Genomic DNA, 11,673 nt, shown 5'->3' on the forward strand with positions numbered 1-11,673 from the left:
TTCCTCAAATACACAGGAACCTCATACACATTGCAATTATCAAACAGTCCAGTATACAAAGTGCACAGACTGGTCTAGTTAGCTCTCCATGAGCAGGCTTTACACTCAGCATATTCTCGCACCTTCCACTTTACAGCCCCGTACACTTATAGAATCCCTACAGTGCAGAAGGAGGCCATTCAGCCCATCGAGTCCACATTGACTGTCTGACAGAGTGCCTTACCCAGGCCCTCTCCCCCACACTATCCCCATAACCCCACACATTTATCATGGCTAATCCAACTAATCTATACATCTTTGGACACTAAGGGATTATTTAGCATGGTCAATCCACCTAACCTGCAAATCTTTGGACTGTGAGACAAAAGTGGAGCACCAGCAGACATGGGGAGGATGTGCAAACTCCACACATACAGTCACCCAAGGCTGGAATTGAACCTGGGTCCCTGGTGCTGTGTGGCAGCAGCGCTAACCACTGTGCTACTCACCACTCCCATGTTTCTTCTCATAGTCAAGGCATCATTTGAAGAACTTCATTTTCTTTCAAGGTGAAGGGCGATATGAAGGGTATGTACACTACATAAGAGCATCAAGAGACTGGAGAAATAGGATGCAGATGCAGAACATCCTTGATCCCATTGAATAGCAGAACAAGCTCAAGGACCTGAATGGTCTAATCTTATTGCTATTACAAGACAGTCTTAGTCTGGGTGTCAGATTGGGACCTGACACCAGATTCAGGTAACACTTACGCTATAACAGCAGAATCAGTGCAAATTGCAGTTTGAATACACGCTAAAAGGTTAATAGGATTTTTCACTCTGCAAATCTCAAAACTGAACATTAAAGATGAAATGCAATTGCACAGCTGAAATAGGTCAACCTAATTCTCATTCAGCCTTTAGACACCAAACTCTTCCTTGTGAAAAGTGACTCAGGGAGCCTTTCTATTAACTAGCTGCCTGCGCAATTGTTCCTTGCCATGAAGATTTAATGGACAAATCATAGCAGAGGGGAATTAACCTTGCAAAGCAGAGAGCTTTGTGATATACTGGGAAGGGGGTGAGATTGTGATCAGATGCTGGATGGTATGGTGGCACAATGGTTAGCATTGCTGCCTCACAGCCCCAGAGACCTGGGTTCAGTTCCCAGCTTGGAGTTTGCACATTCTTGCGTGGGTTTCCCCTGGGTGGTCCAGTTTCCTCCCACACTCCAAAGATGTGCAGGTTAGGTTTATTGGCCATACTAAATTGACCCTAGTGTTAGGGAGACCAGCATGGTAAATGAGGGTTAGAGGAGTAGGGCTTGGGTGGGATTGTGGTCCGTACAGACTCAATGAGCCAAATGGCCTCCTTCTGTACTGTAGGGATTCTATAATTCTAATTGAGGCATGGATTTTCTTGTTGTGCTTGTCCTGAAGCCATAAAATCCTGCCCGAGGTCAATGGACATTTCCACGGTCCGCCCCTTGCCTGCTCCAATTCCCGTGGCGGGTGGAATGGTAAAATTCCGGGCCTGATGTTTAATTTGAGGCCTTCACAGAAATGACACCACATGTGCCAACCAGAGGTCAATTTCCCCCATCAGTAACAACTGGAGACCACAGCGCTGGAGGCGACGGGGATCGATTTTATGCACAGGGTTTTCATTCTACATTCTGTGGAAGCAGTAACCCTGTTTTTATCAGGATGTGTTGCTGTAGTTTTGGTCATGAGTTCTGTTTGTAGTAGCTGCTAAACTGTTTGTTTAATTGCTGCATAAATAAACTTTGTTTGCTATAAAATAGACCGTTGCTAGGAATCTTGCTGTAGGTCCCGCCGTGCCTCCCAACCCATTTGTTGGCACGGTGACAATTGATGTTCTTGTTGTTTCCAATGTTAAAGGTGTATGAGAGGTGTTAATTTGCCATGAAATTTAAAGTCTACTGTGAAAATCCACTAATCCCCACGCTCCAGCGCCTATCCGGGTACACTCAGGGAGAATTTAGCATGTCCAATGCACTTAACCAGGACATCTTTCGGATTGTGGGAGGAAACCTGAACACCCAGAGGAAACCCGCACAGACACAGGAAAAACATGCAGACTCCACGCAGACAGTGACCCAAGCTGGGAATCGAACCCAAGTCCCTGGCACTCTGAGGCAGCTGTGCTAACCACTGTGCCACCGCACTGAAGTATGTAAGATTCAGCCACACCGTTCTTATTAAATAACCGTCTATTTCAGAGCAGCACACTCATTCACACACTGCCCAAAAGCTGGTCTTTTTGATAGTTTTTGTCAGCGGCAGTTTGCCACTCTCAGGATTCGAGAGAAGAGCACAGTCTCAAATCAGGTGGATTGGGAATTGAGCCTGAACTGTTGGTGTTATCCTGTAGCACTCACGAGCCGTCTGGCCAACTGAGCAAACTGACCCCAATAACACACCAGTTATTTACAAAAACATCTCTGGAATAAAATTAATTCAACACCTTCTTTATTGACCAGTTTACTTTGAATTAGACAGAATTGGCAGCAGAGAAACAGGCCAGTGCTAATGCTCCAAATGAACTGCCATTTCTTTCAGTTCATCCTATCAACAAATCTTTCTCCCTCAAGCACTTATCAAGCTTCAGCCTAAATCCATTTATGCTGTTTACCTCTTGATGTGGTAGTGAGTTTCATAACCTCTTCTGACTAAAGTAGTTTCTCCTGAATTCCTTATTAGATTTCTTAGTGAATATTTTATACATATGTGGCTCATGGATTTTGAATCCCCCATGAGTGGAGACATCTTCTCCGCCTCCACTTTACTGAATGTCTTCATAATTTAAATGACCTCTGTAATGTCATGCCCCAGTCTTCCCCTTCCGAAAGAACACTAACCTCTTGTGACAGACACATGAGCGAAGCAAGGATGGAGGGTTATAGTAGAGGGTATTAAATAGGGTCAGAGCCTCGGGACGACACTGGAAATGTAGTTTTATATGTTAACGTATTGTCTTTTTATTCCGCAGGTGTCGGTCCACCTTGGTGTCAAACGAGGGGCATGCACACGGTGGGTCGTGCGTGGGCTGCTCTTGGAGGTTTCGGGAGTGGCCTAGTACTTCGTGTCGGTGTGTATGCTTAATCCTGGACCGGTAGACGGGCGCCGCAACAGCTCAGTGACTAGCACTGCTAGCTGTGCAGATACATGGATTTGGGCCTGTGTCTGTGGGAGTTTGCGCATTCTCCCTGTGGTTGCGTGGGTTTCCTCCAGGCGCTCCGGTTTCCTCCCACACCCCAAAGATGTGCTCTTAGGCTGATTGGTGTACCAAATTGACACTATTCTCCCCTGAATCTGGCTAAGTTAGGGGTTCCACTCACATACATACAGGGCGGGTTAGGTGTGGGAAGGTGCGGCGGCGCGGGCTCGTTGGGCCGAAGGGCCTGTTTCCCGTGCTGGGATGTTCTTTGTTCTTTGATCTCTTTTGGTCTTTTCTAATAGTTGTATCCTCTCAGTGCTGATATTATCCATCTTTTTGAAACACAGTGGGTGGGATTCTCCAGCCCGCACTCCCCCCAAAAGCTGAGAATCCTGATCGAGGTCAATGGACCTTTGTGTGTTCTGCATTCCCCCCCTCCCACTCCCGCCAGCCAGCTACGATTCCCATGGTGGGCAGAATGGGAGAACTCCCCCCAGTTTTTGTAATCTATAGCTGCAAAATCAAAGCAACGTTTACAATGTCAGTGGAAATACAATCGTCGTCAAAGTGGGTCAAGGATCCAGAAGTCACTGAGGTCAATGAAGTACTACAGGGTATCATGTTGGAGGATAAAATACAGCACGGTGGCACTGTGGTTAGCACTCACAGCTCCAGGGTTCAATTTCGGCCTTCAGTCACTGTCTGTGTGGAGTCTGCATGTTCTCCCCATGTCTGTGTGGGTTTCTTCCGGGTGCTGCAGTTTCCTCCCACAGTCCAAAGATGTGCGGGTTAGGTGGACTGTCCGTGCTAAATTGCCCCAAAGTATCCCAAGATGTGTCAGTTAAATGGATTAGTCATGGTAAATGTGTGGTGTTACAGGGATAGGGCAGGAGAGAGGTCCTGGGTAAGACACTCTGTTAGAGAGTCAGTGCAGGTTTGATAGGCCGAATGGCCTCTTCTGCACTGTAGGGATTGATTCTATGAGTGGTCAAATGCACGCAGGTGAATAGATAACTAAACTGCAGCAAAAAAAAATAAACCAAGCTAAAAGGTTTTCCTATGTCAGATTTTACTGCTCTGTGCAACAAAATTCATGGTTCAGATCTCTCTGAAACGTTTAAATTACCACAAAAGGCAATTTATTTGGTGATTTACATGAATGTGGCATTGCTTTTCCATTTTAATTCGAGAAACTAAACCTTTGTCTAATCAATCAGACCCCTACGCCTCTTGTTACTTCAGAAATGGAATGCTAAGCAAAGCAGCCAGTGAAGAGCAAAAGTGACTTTGTCATTTCCATTCCACAGATTTTGCCATGAGAAGCAGCGGCCTGTTCAAGAATGAAGGAAGCAGAGAAATCAAGGACATTTAAAGAGTGACCTACCAGACCAAAAGCCTTTATGTTTCAAACCTTGTCATTCAGGCAATGCTAATAAAGTTGCCGTGTTTTGCGTTATATCAGTTCACTCCCTTCAAGGAGCCACTTAGGCACATGGCCTGACTAATGCTGTTAAGTTCAGTTCCCTGCACAATGCAATTCTCCACACGTGGTTACAAACCAGGAAAACTCAGGAACGTTACAGTCAGAGAAGCGGTACCGAGTAAATTCACAGAATCATAGATTACTACGGTGCAAAAGAGGCCCTTCGCCCCATTGAGTCTGCACCGACACATGAAAGACTCTGACCTGCCCACCTAATCCCATTTGCCAGCACTTGGCCCATCACCTTGGATGTTGGGGCGTGCCAAGTACTCATCCAGGTACTTTTTAAAGGATGTGAGGCATCCCCCCTCCACCACTCTCCCAGGCTTGCAATCCAGACCATCACCACCCTCTGGTAAAGAAGGTTTTCCTCAAATCCCCCCAAACCTCTCAACCCTCGCTTTTAACTTGTGTCCTCTCGTAACTGACCCTTCAACTAAGGGGAACAGCTCCTCCCTATCCACCCTGTCCATGCCCTCCTAATCTTGAGCACCTCAATCAGGTTGCCCCTCAGTCTTCTCTGCTCCAGAGAAAACAATCCAAGCCGATCCAACCTCTCTTTGTAACTTAAATGTTCCATCCTGGTGAATCTCCTCTGCATCCCTTCCAATGAGTTCACATCCTTCCTATAATGTAGCAACCAGAACTGCACACAATACTCCAGCTGTGGCCTCATCAATTGCTAGATCTGCAAAATGCCAAGACCCCTGGTCCTGATGGACTTCATCCTAGGGTCTTAAAAGAAGTGTTGAGTGAGATAGCTGGTGCATTCCAAGCCCCCTATATTCAGGGAAGGTCCCATTAGATCAGAAGATAGCAAATGCAACATTATTATTCAAAAAAAGGAGGGAGACAGAAAATGAGAAACTTCAGGCCAGTTAGCTTAATATCTATCATAGGGAAAATGTGAAAAACTATTATGAAATAAGCTATGGCAGGGCACTTGGATAAGCTCACAATGTTCAGGCAGAGTCAACATGGCTTTGTGAAAGGGAAATCATGTTTAACCAACTAACTGGAGTTCTTTGAAAAGTAACGTGCTAAGGATAAAGGGGATTGGAAAACATTTGATAAGGTGTCACACCTAAGGTTATGAAGGAAAATTAAAGCCTGTGCTATGGGGGTAAGATATTGGCACGGATAGAAGATTGGCTGGCTAACAGGAAACAGAGACTAGGTCTTTTTCAGGTAGGGAAGATATAATGAATAGTATGCTGCAGGGACCAGGCCTGGGGCCCCAACCATTTATAATTTATATAAATGACTTGGATGAAAGGATTAAAGGGATGGTTGTCAAATTTGCTGATGACACAAGTAAGTTGTGAAGAGGACATAAGGAGGCTACAAAGGGATATAGATGGGTTAAATGAGTGGGCAAAGATCTGGCGAATAGAGTGTAATGTAGGAAAATGTGAAATTGTCCATTTTGGCAGGGAGAATAAAAAATGAGCACAATATCTAAATGGTGCGAGATTATAAAGCTCTGAGATGCAGAGGGATCTGGGTGCCCCAAAGCATGAATCACAAAAGATTAGTATGCAGGTACAGCAAGTAATTATGAAAACTAATTGAATGTTATCATTTATTGCTTGGAGTTTTAAATACAAAAGTAGGTTGTGCTGCAGAGCACGAGTGAAACCACATCTGGAATATTGTGTACAGTATTGGTCACCTTATTCAGAGAAGGATGTAAATGCCTTGGAAGCAGTCCAGAGAAAGTTTACCGGACAAGTAACTAGAATGAGTAGATAACCTAAAGGGAAAGTTGGGCAGGCTAAACCTGCAGCCACTGGAGTTTAGAGTGAGAGGCGACTCAATCGTAATATACAAGGTCCTGAGAGGTCTTGTCAGAGTGGATGTGGAGAGGATGTTTCCTCCTGTGGGGGAATCTAGAACTAGGGGTCACTGATTAAAAATGAGATGTCGCCCATTTAAAACAGAGATAAGGCGAGACGTTTCACTCAGAGTGAGTCTTTAGAATTCTTTTCCTGAAAATGTGGTAGAATCAGAAGATGGAATCTTACGAGAATTTGGCAGAGTGTCAGTGCTAATGGGAAAACTGGCATGGAACGTTCCTGCTCCACTGGCCAGCTTTCTCTCCAGATCTTATCTGCTGCCTCTCAGCGCCAGAGACCCAGGTTCAATTCTGGCCTTGGGCCACTGCCTATGTGGAGTCTGCGCGTTCTCCTCGTGTCTGTGTGCGTTTCCTCCAGGTGCTCCAGTTTCCTCCCACAGTCCAAAAGACGTGCTGGCTAGGTACATTGGCCATGCTAAAATTCTCCCCCAGTGTAACCAAACAGACACCGGAGAGTGGCGACTAGAGGATTTTCACAGTAACCTCATTGCAGTGCTAATGTAAACCTTACTTGTGACGTTATTAAATAAATTTTAACTTGAAAAGAACTCTAACCTTCTCGTTGATAACAACACACCTGTATTCATTTAGAATGAAATGATGTTACTGAGCGTACAGTGACTAACCAAGCACATAAATGTATACAAAGTCCTTGGTACAATAGCTTTAAACTGCGACAACTTATATAGTGCCTTTTACATAGAGAAATGTCTCGAGGCACTTCATAGAGCTGGAATCAGACAAAGGAAAATGCCATCCGTACAATGCCAGCCTCAGGAGGTCGATATGTGCATTTTAAATGAAGCCCACAAAACCTCTTTTTTTTGTCTAGCCTGAATGCTTTGATAGAAATGTGTACAACCGTTAATACAGATTACCTATGGGTACATTAGGTAGAAAATACATGCTAGTTGTCATCCAGTCAACACAATTCCACAATAGAAAGCATTATTGTCGAAAACATTAAATATCCAAAGGCTCCACGGGATTCTCCGGCTCATCCTATTGGCTTCAGTTTAATAGAGCCTCATACTGTCAAGCCACACAGAAGAGAAGAGTAGCTGAATAATAAATGATGTGCACTGAAGACTGGGGATTCCTCGTAGCTTATTGGAAAGCTCTAGTACAAATCAACAGAAGGGAGATACAAGAGGAGTCTCAGAAAAGCCCATCACTGCCCCCTCGTGGTGACAGAGAGGACTGCTCTTCCATTTTGTTGAATTTACCACCAAATTTATTTAGCACTATAACTAATTACTTACAATGTTTTCACACACAAAGCAGTTTTTGTTACTGATCGTGTTCTCGTGGAATTACTTTCAACTTTTTTTTGTCTCGTTATCCCACTTTTCCGAGATTCACGCAAGGCTTCCTGATGGGAAAGGCGCATTCTAACCCAGCAAGCCAGGCAGTGAAAATAGAACTGGAGCCAAACTCCCTTCACTTTTGGAAGCATTCATTTACAGAGGTAGGCAGTGCAAGCGTGCAGCGTCTCATCCGACAACCACAGTTTCAGACTGTCTATTGACAATGGGCAGCAGGGTGGCACAGCGGATAGCACAGCTGCCTCACGGTGCCAGGGACCTGGGTTTGATTCCTGGCTTGGGTCACTGTGTGGAGTTTGCACGCTCTCCTCGTATCTGCGTGGGTTTTCTCCTAGGTGCTCCGGTTTACTACCACAGTCCAAAGATGTGCGGGTTAGATGGATGGACCATGTTAAAATTCTCCCCCAGTGTACCCGAACAGGCACCGGAGAATGGCGACTAGGGGATTTTCACAGTAACCTCACTGCAGTGCTAATGTAAACCTTACTTGTGGCTTGTGACCCTGAGTGGTTAGGGGCACTAGGCAGGGTAAATACACAGGGTTATGGGTGGGGTTGGGGCTGCTGCAGACTCAATGGGCCAAATGGCCTTCTTCTGCACTGTATGATTCTATGACAGTGAATCTGTGGTTCATGGCCACCACTGACATACAATTAAACACTAATTAGCAGGCCAGGTCCAGGGACTACTTCCCCTTTAAGCCAGTTTTTACATTGGCCTCCTATGGGTAAGCACGATTTGACCTCAAATTTTAAACTCCTTTCGGGGCATTGGTGAGGCCGCAGCTGGAGTACTGTGTGCAGTTTTGGGCGCCGCACCTGCGCAAAGATATTTTGGCCTTGGAGGGAGTGCAGAGGAGGTTTACTAGGCTGATACCGGAGTTGAGGGGGTTGAGCTATGAGGAGAGGCTGAATAAACTAGGCTTGTACTCGTTAGAGTTTAGAAGAATGAGGGGAGATCTCATTGAGACGTATAAGATGATGAATGGGATGGATAGGATAGAGGTGGAGAGACTCTTCCCGCTCAAAAAAGACAGTAGGACTAGGGGGCACAGCCTCAAGATAAAGGGGGGGCGGTTTAGAACGGAGTTGAGGAGGAACTTCTTCACTCAAAGGGTGGTGAATCTCTGGAATTCTCTGCCCGTTGAAGTGGTGGAGGCTGCCTCGCTAAATATTTTTAAGACGCGGGTTGATGGGTTTTTGATAAGAGAGGGGATTAAGGGTTATGGGGAGAGGGCGGGAAAGTGGAACTGAACCACGACAGATCAGCCATGATCTTGTTGAATGGCGGGGCAGGCTCGAAGGGCTAGATGGCCTACTTCTGCTCCTATTTCTTATGTTCTTATGTTCTTATGTCTTGAATTGTCCATTCTCCGTTCGGCATCTCTCCCTGCTGCCAGACGCAAGAAAAAGGAAATTGTGAGGTAGGATGTCAAAAGGCAAATCTCTGTTATGCTTTTCTGTGAGGTGGTGCAGTTTCCCTCGTACTGATTGAATCTATTCTTGGAGTTTTTGTCACATGGCTCTCTGCTGCTGTTGGCCCGTTCGCTTAGATTGTTAGATTGTTAGTGCGCAGTGCTGATAACACCAAGGTCATGGGTTTCCTGGAATCATAGAATCCCTACAGTACAGAAGGAGGCCATTTTGGCCCACTGAGTCTGCACCGACAACAATCCCACCAAACCCCCGATCCCCGTGACCCCATATATTAACCTTATTAATCCCTCTAACATGAAGGGACAATTTAGCGTGGCCCTTCCACCTTAACTGCACAGCTCTGGAGTGTGGGAGGGAACTGGAGCACCTGTTGGGAAACCGTGCAGATACGGGGAGAACATGCAAACTCCACACAGTCACCCAAGGCCAGAATTGAACCCAGGTCAATTGAACCCTGCTGCGAGGCAGCAGTGCAAACCACTGTGCCACCGTGCCGCCCATATTTGATCCCCATATTGGTTGGATGCTCTTATCTGTGTATGTAAAATCCTGGCTCCTATTATTTCGGCGTCAATCGCTTTGGCGCCATCGTGCAGACTGTTTGATTTAATGTTTTAAGTTTCCTTTATGCTTTTTTTTATATTGGATGGTTCCTCCCTCTTAAAGGGCTGCCCCTTCTTGCTTTGTCACTTAGTTTGTTTGCTCTAGTTTAATAACTCTAACTGTTCAGCCCCCTGCATTCCCAGCACTGGTGCCCTGGCATGTCCATCCTTGGGTGCATTACTTTCTAGGCCAACTGGAAAGTGAATCGACCCTGCGTTTTTCAGCCAGATGTTTCCTCACCGCTGGTCTGGACATCACCTGGGGGAGGCAATGGCCTCGAGGTATTATCGCAAAGAAACTCAGCTAAAGTTCTGGGCAGCGGGGTCAAATCCTGCCACGGGCAGATAGTTGGAATTTGAATTAAATAAAAAAACCTGGAATATTTTCTGGAATTAAGAGTCAACCATGAAACCATTGTTGGGAAAACCCACCTCGTTCACTAATGTCCTTTAGGGAAAGAAATCTGCCATCCTTACCCGGTCTGGCCTACATGAGACCCCAGAGTCACAGCAATGTGGTTGACTCTCAACTATCATTGGGCAACTAGGGGATGGACAATAAATGCTGGCCAGCCAGTGATGCCCATGTCCCACGAATGAATAAAAAGTGTAAATAGAAAATGAATAAAGTCAACAGCCTTGATCCTCATGTTCACTATCTTTACAATGAATAAATATCTTTTCAAAGAGAAAGCATTTTCCTTTTATTGCTCTTGTGAATTTTCTCCTGGGTTGCTGGCAGCACTGCCCTCGAGATTAGTCTTTACTTCCTGAAGATTTCACGGCAGTCCTGTTGATTGGCAACCAAACAGCACACTGGAGTTATAATGTGCTGTGTCTCTGTGCTCCCCTCCTTAATATAATTCCAACATGCAAGCAATCAAACAACTGGCTCACCTTTTCCAGTATTGTGCCTAGAGCAGCTTATGACTAATTATAACAAAACAGAATTTATTGTGACAGGGATGTAAATGATTTATATCTGTATTTTTGGTTATTAGAAGTAATCAAAATCATCCATGGGATTTAGACATTGCTGCCGGACCTGCATTTATTGCATATCCCTAATTGCCCTTTAATGTGTAGCTTGCTAGGCTATTTCAGAAGGCATTTAAGAGTCAACCACTTTGCTGTGGATCTGGAATCACACGTAGGTCAGACCAGGTAAGAATGGCAGATTTCCTTCCCTAAAGGACATTGAACCAATTAGAAAAGTACCCTTCCTCTGCTACTCTCTGATTTCTATGCCCAAGCCAGTCTTATATCCATCTTACCAGCTCACCTTGAATCCCAGATGATTTCACCTTCTGTATCAGCCTATCTTGAGGAACCTTATCAAAGACTTTACTAAGGTCCATGTATACAACATCTACTGCCCTGTCCTGGCCATTTTTTCTTGTCATTTCCTCAAAGAACTCAATCAAGTTTGTGAGACGCGACCTCCCCTTCACAAAACCATGCTGCCTATCGCTAATAAGCCTATTCTCTTCCAGCTGTGAGTGCATCCGGTCCTTAAGAGTCTTCTCCAATAATTTCCCCACCACTGATGTAATGCACACAGGCCTGTAATTTCCTAGGTTGTCTCTTCTGCCCTTCTTAAACAGAAGAACAATGTTAGCTACTCTCCAAACCCCTGGTACCTTGCCCATGGCTAAAGAGGGTACAAAGATTTTGACCAAGGCCTCAGCAATTTCTTCCCTTGCCTCTCCTGGTATTCTGGACATACCCTATTTGGCCCTGGGGACTTGTCTATCTTAATGTTTTTCAAAATCTCCAATACCTCCTCCCTTTTTATCTCAGCATGCCCTAGA

Source organism: Carcharhinus amblyrhynchos, chromosome 18, assembly GCF_965287045.1.
Source record: "Carcharhinus amblyrhynchos chromosome 18, sCarAmb.v2.hapA, whole genome shotgun sequence".
Lineage (NCBI taxonomy): Eukaryota > Metazoa > Chordata > Chondrichthyes > Carcharhiniformes > Carcharhinidae > Carcharhinus > Carcharhinus amblyrhynchos.